Raw genomic sequence first — 16,735 nt, forward strand, 5'->3', positions numbered from 1 at the left:
CCGGACGCGCAGGCCCAGCGGCCATGGCTCACGGGCCCAGCCGCTCTGCGGCATGTGGGATCTTCCCGGACTGGGGCACGAACCCACGTCCCCTGAATCGGCAGAAGGACTCTCAACCACTGTGCCACCAGGGAAGTCCGATACCTGCTATTTTCAGCTCTGTGGATCCTATTGGCATGCCACCATCAATGTAGTGAATTCATGTGCAGCCCTGAAAAATAATAAGGTAGTCAGTCAGTCACATGTGGCAAAGAACAAGAGCTAATATCTTGAGCCAGGATAGTAGATGTGTACTGCTATCCCTATCAAATGCAAGCAAATGCTTCTACTGTTTTTTTTGTTTGTTTGTTTTAAGTTATTTACAAGCATTAAAAACAATCAGGGACTTCCCTGGTGATCCAGTGACTAAGACTTCATGCTCCCAATGCAGGGGGCATGGGTTCAATCCCTGGTCGGGGACCTAGATCCCACATGCTGCAACTAAGAGTTGGCATGCCAAAACTAAAGGTCCTGCATGCTGCAACTAAAAGATCCCACACGTGGCAACAAAGATCCCACGTGCTGCAACTAAGACCTGGTGCGGCCAAATAAATAAATAAATAAATAAATAAATAAATAAATAAAACCCCAAACAAACATACCATCCTTCATGATTCCCACTTCTACATTCCCTTTAAATTGGCTCATTGCAGTACCTACCTGGTCCCCTAGAACTTCACTCTCAGAAGGCACACAGTCCCAGATGGCCACAAGTAATAACATTTTGCCATTTTGTACTATGAGCTGCTACCTTCCCATCAGGGAATGTAAAATATGGTTCTCTTTTGCTTCATCTTATCCTTATAACCAATACTGTGCTCCCACAGTTCCCTGCAATCCAGGCTGTGCTTATGATTTTTGAATCAGTTACAGTTCTTATGTGGCAAGCCCTACAAACTGACTCTAATTAAAAAAATATGAAACAATTTTTCTGAGATTCTGGAGAACAGCCAGCATCAAAATAAAAGATGAACAATGGATCCTTGGGGAGGATAGGAACCAGGGCAGTTTCAGGGATCGTATTCTTGGGAAGCTGTGGACCTGCAAATGACTCAGCTCAAATCACCTTTCCTCCCAGGGTGTGTCTGTTTGAAAGTCAAATTCTGGGAGACAGAATAGGTTTATTTAGGATTATATGGCATAGAGAAGAATAAATGCCTAAAGGAGGTGATATTGGGCAGGGCAAAAACAACATATTATATGATACAATAATATAATAACATAATAATACATTCAAAGCCAAGCCCGTTTTTGGAAATATGAAAAATGTAGAAAATGGCCGCATGGGAACCTACCATGTTTCAGTAATCAAAGATATTCACTGTTATCATTTTTCTAACTATTATTTTCCTTAATAGAGTAGGAAAAACACTACAGATAATTTGAAATAATTCAAGGTATACAACGCATTAAAATTGCCAATAAACCTGCAGATACAAACAATCTTACATTTTGGTGGTATTCATGCTTTCATTAAAAATTTTAAAGTTAAAAGGTTTTTTTTGATTACAAACTTAATACATGCTGGCTACATTGCAGAAGTTATGCAAGGTGAAGCAAATGTTTCTTATAATTCTGACTCCCTGAGATAATCACTGTTAAATGTTTCAGATTTATCACCCTCATTTCTACATGTGCGTATATGTTATTAATTTAATGAAAATTGAATTATTTTGTTCTTTCACTAAATCTTATTAAATATTTCATTAAATGTCACTTAACTCGGTATCTTGGCGAGTATTTCCATGTTAGTACGTTTACTCTGACCTGATTCTTTTCAACAGCCCTATATTATTCTATTGAATGGATATGTCATAATTTATTGAACTAATCCTATTGATAGACATTTAAGTCATTTCAGATTTTTTACTATTACCAAGTGCTTCACTGAAAAAATCCTTGACCTATGCTGACTTAGGTCTCTGAGTCAGTCTTTCTATAGAAATACACATATTTAATAGATTGACCTCATGGTTTATGTAAATTTATATCTTGCTTTATTAGTTAGCATATCACAGACTTTCAAAATAGTATTAAAATGTGAGTTAAATGTAATCTTTATATAATATTCCATTTTATACAGGTGTCATAATTTAATTAATGTAATGGTTCCTACATTTGAGGGTTTTAAGTTGTTCCCAAGTTTGGTTAATAAAAATAATTCTGCATTGAACATTTTTGTTTGTAAAGCTTTAGTTGCATTTTTTTTTTAACATCTTTATGGAGTATAATTGCTTTACAATGGTGTGTTAGTTTCTGCTTTACTTAGTTGCATTTCTGAATAATTTTAGGGGATATTCCTTGAAGTGAAATCCTTGGCACAAATAATATGAACATTATTTAAGGCTCTTGATGTATATTGACAAATTATTTTTCAAAAAGGTTGTGGAATTTACATTTACATCAGCAGTATGAGTGCCTTTATTGCTGGACCCTTACCATTGATTATATTGTTAATAACTTTTTCTGTGCATAGTTACATTGTATCATTTATTCACTTAATATAAAAAACTTGCCGAGGCATTTCAAGCTCTTCGTAAGTTTCTTTTCATGATATAAGTGAAACATGATTTGGTTCATGCCCTTGCTGTTGGATATTTAGACAATTTCTTGACTTACTCTTTTTTTTTTTAATTGGAGTATGATTGCTTTACAATGTCGTCTTAGTTTCTGCTGTACAGTGAAGTGAATCAGCTATTTGTACACATATATCCCTTCCCTCTTGGACCTCCCTCCCACTCTCCCATCCCGCCCATCACAGAGCACCAAGCTGAGCTCCCTGTGCTTTATAGCAGGTTCCCACTAACTAAATGATGGAGCTCTGAACATCTGAAAACATTTAAAAATGTTATTTAGGTCCTGTTGGCATGATGATGATCTCAACGGGTAGACCAGAGCTATGTCCTATGTGAGACAGTGAGAGGAGCAAGATCTCTGCAGACTGGATTCTTGCACAGACACAACACTGAGGTAAGAAAGTGAGTGTGTTCTGGTGTCCCTGTGAAGCGAAAGTAAACAGTCAGATCAATGGCTATGATTTCAGAGGCTGGGGGAGGCTTTGATTTGCATTAGAAAAGAGACCATATTTGAAATAGCAGTGGCAGTTTGAGTCACCACCTGATTACAGTTATGATAATCCACTCTAACTATCCAAGACTCATTTTGCACTGGCAAAAGAGGGAAGTTAAACAGGATTGTGCTGAGAATAATCAAGTCTCTGATGGTGATACAAGTCTCTGATTTCCTTAGAAATGTGGTCTTGCTCTGGCTTTGTCTTTTGGCCCTTCCTACAGTTATAGTGTATATTTCACAGATCACAAGGTCAATGTGAAAATTCTGCCAGTGTTGAGTACTTGCGTTCCAACTATCCATTTGTTTATTCAAGAAACAACTATGGAATGGGCTAGGAGTCCCCTTGAACCCACCATGAGGCTGACTCAGATAAAAACTCTTTAATCACCTAGTCCCAGTAAAGCCCCACACTTCCCAGTAGACCATAGTCTTCTGGATCCCAGATAGCCTTTGCCATAATTATCCTGGTAAGTGAACACAAGTCCCTTGAGGGAAGACTAGGAGGATATTCACAGAAAGTGCTGGTGATGTTATTCCTGGAGTCCTCTTCAAGAGTATCTTACCTCCCCTTTCCTTCAAGAAACTCTAAGTCAATAAACTTACTCGGGATGGGAATTAGGTGAGGGGCAGTGCTATTCGATCACAGACGCTTAAGTGAAGCCCCTATTTGCTAGGAAATTAGTGGGCAGTTTGGTCCTAGGGTCTATATGATCTACACCCAGTCTGATTATTGTTCTCACCGTGCTGTCTATTTTAGTAATCATGCCCGCTTTGATTTTTAAGTGTTTCTTCTGGCCACTGCCTAGGATTCCATTAACCCTGTTGAAATTAAAAAGCCCATTTCAATGGCAGAATTACCTACCTGCATCCCCAGACTACAGAAAACAGTTACCAGAGTGCTTTGAAAAGTCTGATGTATCCCTCACCATTGTACTTCTGAAGCTGTAACGAAGAGAGTGTATTCAGAGTCCTCTTACTGGACGTAAGTGAAGGATGAGTGAGTAGATAAATTTGGTAAATCCATTCTAGCATTCCTATCCCCCCTCCTCTGTTTTATAAAAAGGAATTTCTTGCACCTTTATTCCATTTAGCACTGGCCACCAGTGAGTTCAGGTTTTAGACAACTGAGTAAGCAAACTATTAGAATCACTCCCATCTGCTTGAGCACCTGTCAGTAAATTCATTTCAATCTGAAAGTATTCCTCTTTCCCTAGTCTAAGACTCACTGAATGCACTGTCATGGACATTCTTCAGGTTTTTGCCGTATAAATGAACCAAAGTCTTTTGTCGTGTGAGGCTTCTCCATTGGGGTTTGACTTTGTAACTGGCTTCTGGGTGCCTGCTGGGATCTGACCCTATTTGTAGACACAGAGGCAAATGAGAAGCGATAGAAAGGAAGAATGGGGCAATTTGGCCACCACTTACAAGGTGACTGTCTGAGGCAAGTTCGTTATAAGATCTCCAAGCAAAGCAGGAACATGTCCATCAGATGTGTGGGGTGGGAGACTCCACTTCTGCTTGGAAGGAATGCTCAGTGGAGGGCGCAGCAGTGACTCCCCTATTTTCCCGTTTCAGTTATGGGGTCTTCCATTCTGTCTCGGTTAATGCCCTAATATTGCATGAGGTCTGCTGATGCGTTAAATGCAACTGAACTTTGCAATTTTGCAATCCACAGGATCAAGTTTTATTTTTTTAATGTATTTTTTATGTTTCTGGTGTACAGCAAAGTGATTCAGTTTTATATATATATATATATATATATATATACATGTATGTGTATATATCTATATCTATCTAACATCTATCTATATACTGTGCTATACAGTAGGACCCTGTTGCTTATCACAGGATCAAATTTTGATTCTGATTTTATGCAACCTGGGTTCTGAGGCTAATAACCTAAAAGTTCTCATAGCACAAAGACAGCTCCTGGTTCTCTACTCGTAGCCAAGAATTTGATCTTAAGCCTGTCATTATCTTTCTTTTATGTTCTTCAGCATTTAGAGAAGGGGCTTGTTGCCCAAAGCCTTCCTTTAACAGACACTTCATAGGTAATCATTTAAGTAACTCTTTTGCCTCTGCATGCCTTAGTCTACCTGTGAAATACTTGCCGAATCCTCAGTGCCTTCAGATCCAGCTAAGCCCAATAGCTATTTCCTTGAGGATCTGTGACCTACAGCTATTCATCAGAACAATGTCTGTATCAGTCAGAGTTTTTCTTTGCAACTGTACAATTCATTCCAACTAGTTTATCAGAAAAGGAAGTTGTTAAGGGATTCTGGACTGGTCTCCAAAATTGAAGGAGTAATTTGTTTAAGAGGAAGATACTTTTTACTGGGGCACAGCCCTTGAAATCTGCGTGATTTCATGCTTAGAGATTACCCTGAAATTGCAGCTGTTAGCTCCTTCCTCTCCCCCCAGACATTGCAAAACACATTTATTAAGTAAAGTCTATTCTTCATTAACGGTTTTCTGAAAGTGTAGAATACTCCTACCTGATTTGGGCTTTATTAACATTAACTTTTTCTCTGTGAAAGTTATCAATGAGATTCTTAACTCTCTTTGCCTATCTACCTGCAGATATTATTTTTTTGTCTCCTGTTCTTTTTTTTTCTGTTTTCTTTTCTGCAGTGAAAGTGTGGAGTCCTAACCACTGGACTGCCAGGGAATTCCCTGTCTTCTGTTCTATCCAAAGTTTGTGATTTCTATTCTTAGGCACCTAGAGAGATGCAATTTCTCAGGAAATTCTTATTTTGAATTTAATTTTTGCACCACTTGATAGGACCAGGAATAAAAAATATCTCATGTGACACTGTGGGCCACTGTTCCCTGAGTCCAGGATCCTCTTACTTCATTTCTACCGTAGTTCATGGTCAATACCTTCTCCATACTTGTGGAAAAACAATAAATGTAACAACCACCATTACACCATAGATGCGATAGCATGGGGAAAGGAAAGGAAAGAAAAATTTTTATATAAGATACAGCAAGCCATGGGCTTCCCTGGTGGCGCAGTGGTTGAGAGTCCGCCTGCCGATGCAGGGGACACGGGTTCGTGCCCCGGTCCGGGAAGATCCCACTTGCCGCGAAGCGACTGGGCCCGTGAGCCACGGCCGCTGAGCCTGCGCATCCGGAGCCTGTGCTCCGCAACGGGAGAGGCCGCAACAGTGAGAGGCCCGCGTACCGCAAAAAAAAAAAAAAAAAAAAAAAAAAAAAAAAAAAAGATACAGCAAGCCAGGAGATAGACGTAGAGCCCACAGTTCTTGCTTCGGCTGGTCTTGCCATTTTCCTCCCCTGCCACTGATTCCATGTTTTGCCTTCCTTTGACTAACACTATAGTTGGCTAAAGTTCTCTGCCAAATGGGGCAACCTACACCTTTATTTCTGTGGGGCTTAAATCCTTAGTGGTCCTGCCTGTAAATTTAGTCTGCTGATAATTTTGACCCTTGCACACAGTATACAACAAAGGACCTCTGGGGATCTCCTGTGTTCCAATTGTAATTTCCCAGCATCTATTGTGAAACAGCAACCCTATTTCCTTTTGATAGTCAAGGTCAGTTAGTAGAACTGTGCCCCTCCCCCATCCCCCTGCACCTGTTTGTTTAGTGCTGGGTTTCTCAACCTCTGTACCATTGACATCTTGGACTGGATAATTCTTTGTTGTGAGGAGCTGTTCTGTGCATTGTAAAATGTTTAGCAGTATCCCTGGCTTCTACCCACTAGCTGCCAGTAGCAACTCTTCTCCCACCCCTCAACTGTCACAACCAAAAAGGTCTCCAGACATTGCCAAATACTCCCTGGGAGGAAAATCATCTTTTTGTTGAGAACCATTGGTTCAGTGGTTTGAAGAGACCCCAAGGGACAGGTGAGAGTCTCAGCCTTAGCGATGCCATAGGTTTTGCTGCTTGACCAGCAAAACCTATGCTTGGAATGTGGAAGATCCTCCAAATAGCAGCCACACAGCAAGTGTCGGAGGGCAATTTACCACTAGAGTGTGAAAGGGCAATGCACGCAAGGGACGCTGGGCAGAACAAAGGAATACAAGTTCATTGCATCCATTTTACATCAAGCAATGTACTTGTTATAGTAAATTTGAAATATACAGAGAGAAAGAAAAAAAACCTCCATACACCAACATTTGAAGACAAATACTATTAATACTTTTAAAAATAACGTATTCTCCCTTATTATAAATATATGTATATTTGTCATAAACAGTTTGGAAGATGAAAATGAAACTTCCCGTAATCATATCATTCAGAAACCCCCCCCCCACATTTAACACTGAGATATATTTGCTTTTTTTTTCTTTTTTAATTTTTAAAATTTATTTATTTTTGGTTGCATTGGGTCTTCATTGCTGTGCACGGGCTTTCTCTAGTTGCAGTGAGTGGGGGCTACTCTTGGTTGCAGTGTGCGGGCTTCTCATTGCGGTGGCTTCTCTTGTTGCAGAGCACGGGCTCTAGGCACACGGGCTTCAGTAGTTGTGGCACGTGGGCTCAGTAGCTGTGGCTCGCAGGCTCTAGAGCGCAGGCTCAGTAGTTGTGGCACACGGGCTTAATTGCTCCGCAGCATGTGGGATCTTCCCGGACCAGGGATCAAACCCGTGTCCCCTGCACTGGCAGGCAGATTCCTAACCCCTGCACCACCAGGGAAGCCCCTGTATTTTCTTTTCTATTACAAAGTCATACTTGGTTAATGTAACGAACATCCAAGCATTAGAGGAATTTATACGTTAGAAAGTGAAAATTCTCCATATTTCTGACTCCAGATATAACCGCTATTAACATCTGGTATATTCTTTCTCATATTTTTTCCTATATATAACCCAAATTACATTTTTTAAATTATGAAATAAAATCTCACTCTAAGTACTGTTTTGCAACTTGCCTTTTTCTCCTGATGATATATCTTGAATATCTGTTAATGTAAATATGTAATTCTATCTCATTCTTTTTAAAAGTCGATATACTATTCCATTGTATGAGTGCATCCAAATTTAGTTAACTAACATACTGGTGGACAATAAAATAATTTCCAATTAAAAAATTTTTTTATTGAAGTATAGTTGATGTATTGATATAATAATTATATAAGTTACAGATGTACAACACAGTGATTCACAATTTTTAAAGGTTATACTCCATTTATAGTTATTATAAAATATTGGCTATATTCACTGTGTTGTACAATATATCCTTGTAGCTGATTTTATACATAATACATGTAGTTTGTACCGCTTAATCTCCTGCCCCTATATTGCCCCTCTCCCCTTCTCTTCCAATTTTAAAATATAAACAGTGATGTCAGGAGCATCTTGCATGTATGTATACATGCATGCACACAAACACATATATTTACACAGATCCTGGTGCTTCTTAACTAGTCTTTATAAACATACAAACATATGTTACATCAGTTGTCTATTTTCCAGGGTTGTGTTTCAGTGAGTAAACTTGAGAGATGACGTAACATCTCTAAGAAAAATGCAAGCTTGCTTACTGCTTGCTATAAAAGCAGTGGAGTCTCCAGTTCAGTGTTCCTCAGCTGTGTTAAAAATCTGCTATGTGCACAGAATCCATCTGGGCTCCTCTGTGTTTCTTCTATGTGACTTGGGGAGCAAGGGAAACCAATGTGACACGATACATTGCTTGCTGTAATTCAGTTCTTTATCTCTGATCTACGAGACTCACCTTCACTGCCAGCATCCATGAAACAGTAAAAGGCTAACATTAGCTTGTAAGTAAGGTAAAATTTCAGGCCCTGACAAAAGTAGCGTATTGTAACTGTGTGAGAAAAACACTAAAGTATTTTTGTCAACTGTGTTTATAATGGTTACATAATTACCCTTCAGATGGATGCATCATAATTTATACAACTTAACCTTGACTATTCTTTTTTTTTATGCGGTTCGCAGGCCTCTCACTGTTGTGGCCTCTCCCGTTGCAGAGCACAGGCTCCGGACGCGCAGGCTCAGTGGCCACGGCTCACGGGCCTAGCCGCTCCGCGGCATGTGAGATCCTCCCGGACCGGGGCACGAAGCCGTATCCCCTGCATCGGCAGGCGGACTCTCAACCACTGCACCACCAGGGAAGCCCAACCTTGCCTATTCTTATACAGAAAATTGTTTCCAAATTTTGCTAATCTCTAGTATGTTGAATTCATATCTAAGTCTTTGTCTACATTTCTAAATAGCTGCCTAGGATAAATTTCAAGAAGTAGAATTGCTAGGTCAACTGGTATAAACATTTTTGTCTTTTTTAAAAAAAATTGAGGTATAGTTGATTTACAATATTATATTAGTTTCAGGTGTACAACATAGTGATTCAATATTTTTATGGATTATACTCCACTTAAAGTTGTTACAAAATAATGGCAGGCTTCCCTGGTGGTGCAGTGGTTAAGAATCCACCTGCCAATGCAGGGGACATGGGTTCGAGCCCTGATCTAAGAAGATCCCACATGCCGTGTAGCAACTAAGCCCGTGCACCACAACTACTGAAGCCCATGTGCCTAGAGCCCATGCTCCACAACAAGAGAAGCCACCACAATGAGAAGCCCGCACACCGCAACGAAGAGTAGCCCCTGCTTACAACCCCACACGCAGCAATGAAGACCCATCACAGCCAAAAATAAATAAATAAAATAAATAAATTTTTTAAAATGTTAAAAAAAACAAATGGGCCCTAATCAAACTTAAAACAAACAAAAACCAAAATAATGTCTATATTTCCCTGTGCTGTACAATATGTCCTCATAGCTTATTTATTGTATACATAGTAGTTTATACCTCTTAATCCCCTTCCCCTATCTTGCCCCTCCCTCTGACTCTCTCCCCGCTGGTAACCACTAGTTTGCTTTTTTTTAAAATTGAGGTATAGTTAATTTACAATGTTGTGTTAGCTTCAAGTGTACAGCAAAGTGATTCAGTTAAATATTTTGTTCTTTATATCTGTGAGTCTGTTTCTGTTTTGTTATATTCATTTCTTTTTTAGATTCCACCTATGTGACAACATACAGTATTTGTCTTTCTCTGTCTGACTTATTTCACTGAGCATCATGCCCTCCAAGTCCATCCATGTTGTTGCAAATGGCAAAATTCATTCTTTTTATGGCTGAGTAATATTCCATTATATCACTTCTTTATCCATTCATCTGTATCCTGTGTTGATGGACATTTGGGTTGCTTCCATATCTTGGCTATTGTAGATAATGCTGCTATGAACAGTGGGGTGCATGTATCTTTTTGAATTAGTGTTTTCACTTTCTTTGGACATATACCCAGGAATTAGATTGCTGGGTATATGTCATATGGTCATTAAATTTTCAGTTTTTTGAGGACCCTCCATACTGTTTTCCATATTGGCTGCACCAATTTACATTTCCACCAACAGTGTATAAGCGCTTCTTTTCTCCACATCATTTTTAAAAGTCTTAGTACAAATTGCCAATGTGCTTTCTAGAAAACTTGCTCCAAAATATATTCCCATTAACTTTATTGTCTCCAACTCAATACATACATGTGAGCAACATACATTAACGTTTTTCTGTGTATTTTTAAATACCTAGTTGTGATCAAACTAAATTCAACTTTTTTCCACTTAACTAATCATACACTTCTCTGTGTTACAAGATCTTAATGCCATTTCCAAATACCCACTTTAGTCATTCATTTATTGTTAGACACTCATTTTTTCCCTCTGTTTTAATGTAGCTATAAACATCTTAAAAGTGTATCTTTGTGCATAATACTACCCTTGATATTGCACAAGATAACTACACAGACTTAGTATTCAGGCTTTGCTGGCTCAAAATAATATCTATCTACTAATTGGATAACCAATTTAATACATAAAAAATAGAGATCCCACTCATAGGACTTACAAAAACTGTTAAGTTCACAGCATAAAGCTAATAAAAACTATAATGAACCTAGGAATAAATCTAATGAAAGTTAAGCGAAACTCTATTTATGAAGGACTTAAAAAAAAGGAATAAATCAGGAGAGATTCCCACAGTTTACAGAGCTAATAGAAAACTGATTGCCATAAATTCTCCCCCAATTACTCTATATATTCAGTGAATTTAAATTAATAGATTGACAAGGTTTTTCATAGACCTTGGAAAGCCAATTCCAAGATAGGTAGGAACCAAACGACCTAGCAGTTCTGCTCCTAGGTATATACTGAAGAGAACTGAAAGTTTATGTTCACACACAGACTTGTAGGCAGATGTTCACAGCAGTATTACTCAGAATAGCCAAAAAGTGGAAGCCACCCAAAAGTCTATTAACTGATGAATGGATAAACAAAACATGTATCTTTACAAGGGAATGTTATTCAGCCATGAAAAGGAATGGAGTACTGATATATGCTATGAGGTAGATGAATTTGTAAACATTATGCTGTGTGAAAGAAGCTAGACATAAAAGGCCACATATTGTATGATTCCATTTGTATGAAATATCCAGAATAGGCAAATCCGCAGAGACAGAAAATAGATTAGTGGTTGACAGGGGCTGAGGAGGTTGGATGGGATATGACTGCAAATGGGGTTGTGTTTCTTTTTGGGCTGGAGAAAATGTTTTGGAATTAAATAGATGGTGTGCAACCTTGTGAATATACTAAAAATCACTGAATTTCACACTTTAAAAGGGTGAATTTTATAGTATTTGAATTACATCTCAATTTTAAAAACTATTCAAACTGATATGAAAGAGTAAAGGCCACCTGCAAAAACTGTGAAGAATATTTTAAGGAGAGGAGGCTAGGGGAACTTGGCCTTCCTGAGATCCAGCCATAATACAAAGCTATAGTGATTAAGAGAATGTGCTATCGGTAAATAAACAAATAGACCAGTGGAACAGAACAAGAAACCTAGAGACAGACCCAGGCATATATGGAATCTTGATATATGACCACTGTGGTGTTCTAAATCAGTGGAGAAATGATAAAAGAGTCAATACGTGGTTGTGAGATAATCATTTATCAATATATACATTGATTCCAGGTAGATTAAAAACCTAAATGGAAAATGCAAGTTTTATACTTTTACAAGAAAGTATATGGCGATATTTTTATAACCTAATGTAGGAAAGGCTTTATTAAACAAGGCATCAAATACACAAATCTGAAGGAAAAAGTTGATAAATTTGACTATACTAAAAATTTAGGGGATTCCCCTGGTGCTCCAGCAGGTAAGACTCTGCGCTCCCAACGCAGGGGGCCTCGGTTCGATCCCTGGTCAGGGAACTAGATCCCGCATGCATGCTGCAACTAAGAAGTCTGCATGCCATAACTAGGAGTCCTTGTGCCGCAACTAAGAGCTTGCGTGCCGCAACTAAGACCTAGAGCAGCCTAAATAAATAAATAATAAAATTTTAAAAAAGATGAAAAAGAAGCTACATGAGCTTAAGAATCTTTAAAAAAATATTTAAAACTTCCTTTCAACCAGGTACTATAACAAAAATAAAAGGTGATCTACAGATGGGGATAATGTATTTGCATATCATTTGCTCAATCATTCAACAAATATTGAACATCCATGATGTGCCAGATGCTATATGACAGCAAGTTTGTATGGTGACGGGAATGATGCAAAAGAAAACAAACAAATAAAAAATATAGGTAGGAGAGAACAGGGAGAATTACTGGCACACAGGGCAGGGCAAATACCCAGATATTTGCATGGCTCACTTGTTCCTCCTTCAGATCTGTGGCCACATGTCTGCTTCCCAGCAAGGCCTTTTCTGACCATCCTCTCTCAGTTGCAACTCTTACCCTCACCGCAGGAAACCTCACCCTTCATCTCTTTTTCTTTCCTTCACTTTATTTTTCTTTATAGCAATGATCACTTTCTAATGCCAAATACTTTACTTATTTATTTTGTTCTTCATCTGTCTCCTCTCACTAAGAAATACACTTCATAAGATTAAGGATCACCAATGCTTAGAACAGCACCTATAACATGGTAGGTACTCAATAAATATTTGTTGAATAAATAAGAAAATAGTTGTGTCCTTAATGGCACAAATCAAATTGCCAGGCATAACCTGTTCACAGAAATATTTGTTGAAGATTATATAATCTGTAAAGGAAAAATACTTTATATATATTTTATTACAGATTATTAAAAATTAAGGTTATTTACTTAATGCTTTTCCCTATTAACATTGAAGTATGTCTATATATCTACATGTATATATTTACTGGATTTGAAAAGATTGTTTCCCATCACACTTTAAAATTTTTTAACAGCTTTATTGAGATATAATTCACCTACTTACAGTTCATCCAATTCAATAGTTTTTACCACATTCACAGATATGTGCAACCATCATCAGTCAATTTTAGAACATCTTCAACACCTCAAAAAGAAATGCAATACCCTTTAGCTATCACCCTTCTATCCCCTGTGCCCCACTGCTCTCAGCCCTAAGTAATGAAACTTTCTGTCTCTATGGATTTGTCTAAACATTACAAATAAATGGAATCATACATGTGGTCTCTTGTGAGTGACATCTGTCACTTAGTATAATGTATCCATATTGTAGCATGGATAGTATTTCTTTTCTTTTTGTTGCCAAATAATATTCCATTGCATGGATATACCATATTTTATTTATCCAGTCATCTGCTGATGGCATTTGGGTGGTTTCCACCTTTTGGTTATTGTGAATGGTGCTGCTATGAACATCTGTGTACAAGGTATACATCTAGAAGTAGAATTACTGGGTCATATGGCAATTCCATGTTTAACTTTTTGAGACTGCCAAACCATCCTCTACAGTGACTGCACCATTTTACATTCCAGCAACACATGAGCGTTCCAATTTCTCCGTATCCCCACTAACACTTGTTATTTTCTGTTATTTTTTATTATGGCCATCCTAGTGGGATGTGAAGTGGTATCTCATTGTGGTTTTGCCCATCCCTTTTTACTTCCTCAAATACCAGCTTCCTTCTCCAGTAAAGATCTGGAACATCAATTTTCTCCTACTACGTCCTAGCATTGCTTAAAAAATAAATCTGTGAAATGGTATGTGTACACTTCACAATACCACTTCCGACCCTACAGGTATCTTTTAAATATCATGGTTATCATTTTAGAAATGGTCACTCAAGGTTCTGGCAATTTCCAATGATTCCCTGTCCCCACCCAGCTTCCTGACACCCCGCCCCCAGTTTATGTAATAAGTACATAATAAAGTAAATGCTGAAGCAGAAAATCTCTTGAGGGCCTATATTTCTTCTCTTACTTGATTATATGCTTTTTAAAATAACCAAAACCAATTTCGGTATGTGATTTTTTTTCTGTAAAGGTGACAAATGTGAGGGTTTATAGACTGAATAAAAACAGGTGTTGTTGGAATGCGTAGAGCTTTAGTCAGAGTCAAATGTGGGCAATCAGAACGCAACACGAGGAGGAAAAAACACTATCCCAGAAGTGGAATCTTACTGAAAACCTTTACCTTCCTCTCCCCACCTTAGGGTGGTAGCTTTCCCTTAAAAACAAAAGAAAATATGTTCCACCAAATACCAAAACTTACATGTATGCATTTGAAGCAATACAACAAGGAGACAGGGTGGAGATGCATTCTGCAGGTTGCCACACAGGTTGAAAGGCATTTCCTGACAAAGGAGTAGATACCGTTGGGACACCTGGGTAACTGCATATGCAAATGAGTGCTGGGAAAGTATTCGTGGGCCTCACTTCCATTAAGTATTGATACTTTGCGGAGTCATTCCAGGTTATGAAACTTAGTGTTCTAGACCTTATACTTATGGGAAAGCAGTAAAAAGCAGTTCAAGAAACACAGCCGTAGTTGAACAGTTGAACAGGAGTGGCGGTTACTGACGGAAAATAATGACGGATCCAGGTTTTGAAAAGTTGAGGTCTTGAGAGCTGATATACCAGTAGAGTGAGGGAAAATACCCTTCCGGACTACAGTTAAAGTAAGCATTAACTCTAAGAATGTTCATAACTTACTGGCTTCCTTGAATGTAGAAGGAGTCACACTACAATGATTACAATTATATGAAAGTTGTCTTTTTTTTTTTTCCCATGGTCAAGTCACCTCTAATCAAAGAGTAGAGGACCACTGGTGGATAAGGGGTGAGCAGGGTCAGACCTCCCACAAACTCAGAATTTTATGCCCAACATCAGCAAAACAAGAATTCAGCCCAGGTCCTCAGGAGCCTGATTTATCCACAAGGAATCTGGCTAATCAATACATGTATTCAAAGAGCTGCATAGATATAATGGGTGGTGCTTCGCAAGGGGCTTGAAATCACTGCCATATTCTAGCCCAGTTGTTTCATTTACTGTGCCTTTGTTCCTAAATTTACAAGGAGGAAAGACTGCGTGTACAAGTGCCTACAATATAGAGGCTATTTAGGGAAAACGTAATAAGATATAGTATTTGTGTTTTCCCAACCAGCCCTATAGGCCACCCAACTAACGAAGCCTCCGCCTGAGTTTTTATCTAGAGGACGCTGGCGCGCCACTTAGCTGCCCATCTTGAGCATGTTCTTTTTGTAAAGCGACGGTGGGAGAAGGGTATCATATCTAGTATTTAACTGAGCCTTTACTATACCAAAGACTCTTCTGTGCGTCTTAGTGGTAACTCATTTGGTGATCCAATAATCCTACGAGGCGGGTCCTACTTTACCTCTATTTTACCGATGAAGAAATTGAGCTAGGGGTGAATTACTTTCTCAAGGTCACACAACCACTCAGCGGCGGAGACCACCGTGAAGGCAGGCAGTCCGGCTACGGGGAGGCGGGAGAGGAGCCCAGCGGAGGACGGAGGAGGAGGGAGGGAAAGTGGGGCGGGGATGGGACACAGCGGAGAAAGTACCAGCAACGCCTTCCACTGACTGATTTGCACATTTCCATCACCTAAGCTTCTGGCGTCACCGCCAGGAATGGAAAATTAAAGACACCTAACTCTGTAAGGTTCCGCCTCGATCCCAAGAAGACCATCCCACAGGACACGCGGAGCTGGTCCCTTCCTCACCTGCCGGCCCCGGGCGCCAAAGGGCCGCCTCCATCGGCGAACTACAACCCCCACTATGCACCGCGCGGGAGGCAGGGCCCACGCCGAGGGAACGCGAGGGTGTTCCAAAGGTGCCTTGAGAAAAAAAAAAAATCACGTACATCTTTCGTCGCTTCCCCGCCTTCACACTGCTCTCACCCTCAGGGGGATGCATCGTCTTTTATTTTTTTGTTTGCGATACGCGGGCCTCTTACTGTTGTGGCCTCTCCCGTTGCGGAGCACAGGCTCCGGACGCGCAGGCTCAGCGGTCATGGCTCACGGGCCCAGCCGCTCCGCGGCACGTGAGATCCTCCCGGACCGGGCACGAACCCGTGTCCCCTGCATCGGCAGGCGAACTCTCAACCACTGCGCCACTAGGGAAGCCCATGCATCGTCTTTTTTAATGGACGGCTCAGGCAGAGAAGCGTGTAAAGTCGCTTCTGTCTTCAGGCACAGCAGAGGGCAGCCGTGACAACGGCGCGAGGGCGCGAGGTCCCCAGGGCCACGCACGGGGCGGAGCCAGCGGAGGCGGGGCTGGGAGGCGGCCGGAAGTGTATGAGGGAAAAGGGAGAAGCTTGAGTGGCTGCG

At 39.8% G+C, this 16,735-nt stretch overlaps 1 long non-coding RNA gene across 2 annotated transcripts in view; it reads right to left on the reverse strand.

Moving 5' to 3' along the window:
* Nucleotides 1-16,714, reverse strand: part of LOC129391662 (uncharacterized) — a 17,960-nt gene extending 1,246 nt beyond the window's left edge. Inside the window, exons 1-2 of one of the 2 annotated variants that reach the window (XR_008616245.1) lie at nucleotides 16,270-16,714; nucleotides 145-211 (exon numbers count right to left, since the gene is read on the reverse strand). This is a non-coding gene — a long non-coding RNA (uncharacterized lncRNA). The other variant, XR_008616246.1, reaches the window with a different exon arrangement.
* Nucleotides 16,715-16,735: the final 21 nt, after the last annotated feature.

This window comes from Physeter macrocephalus, chromosome 20 (genome assembly GCF_002837175.3).
Source record: "Physeter macrocephalus isolate SW-GA chromosome 20, ASM283717v5, whole genome shotgun sequence".
Classification (NCBI taxonomy): Eukaryota; Metazoa; Chordata; class Mammalia; order Artiodactyla; family Physeteridae; genus Physeter; species Physeter macrocephalus.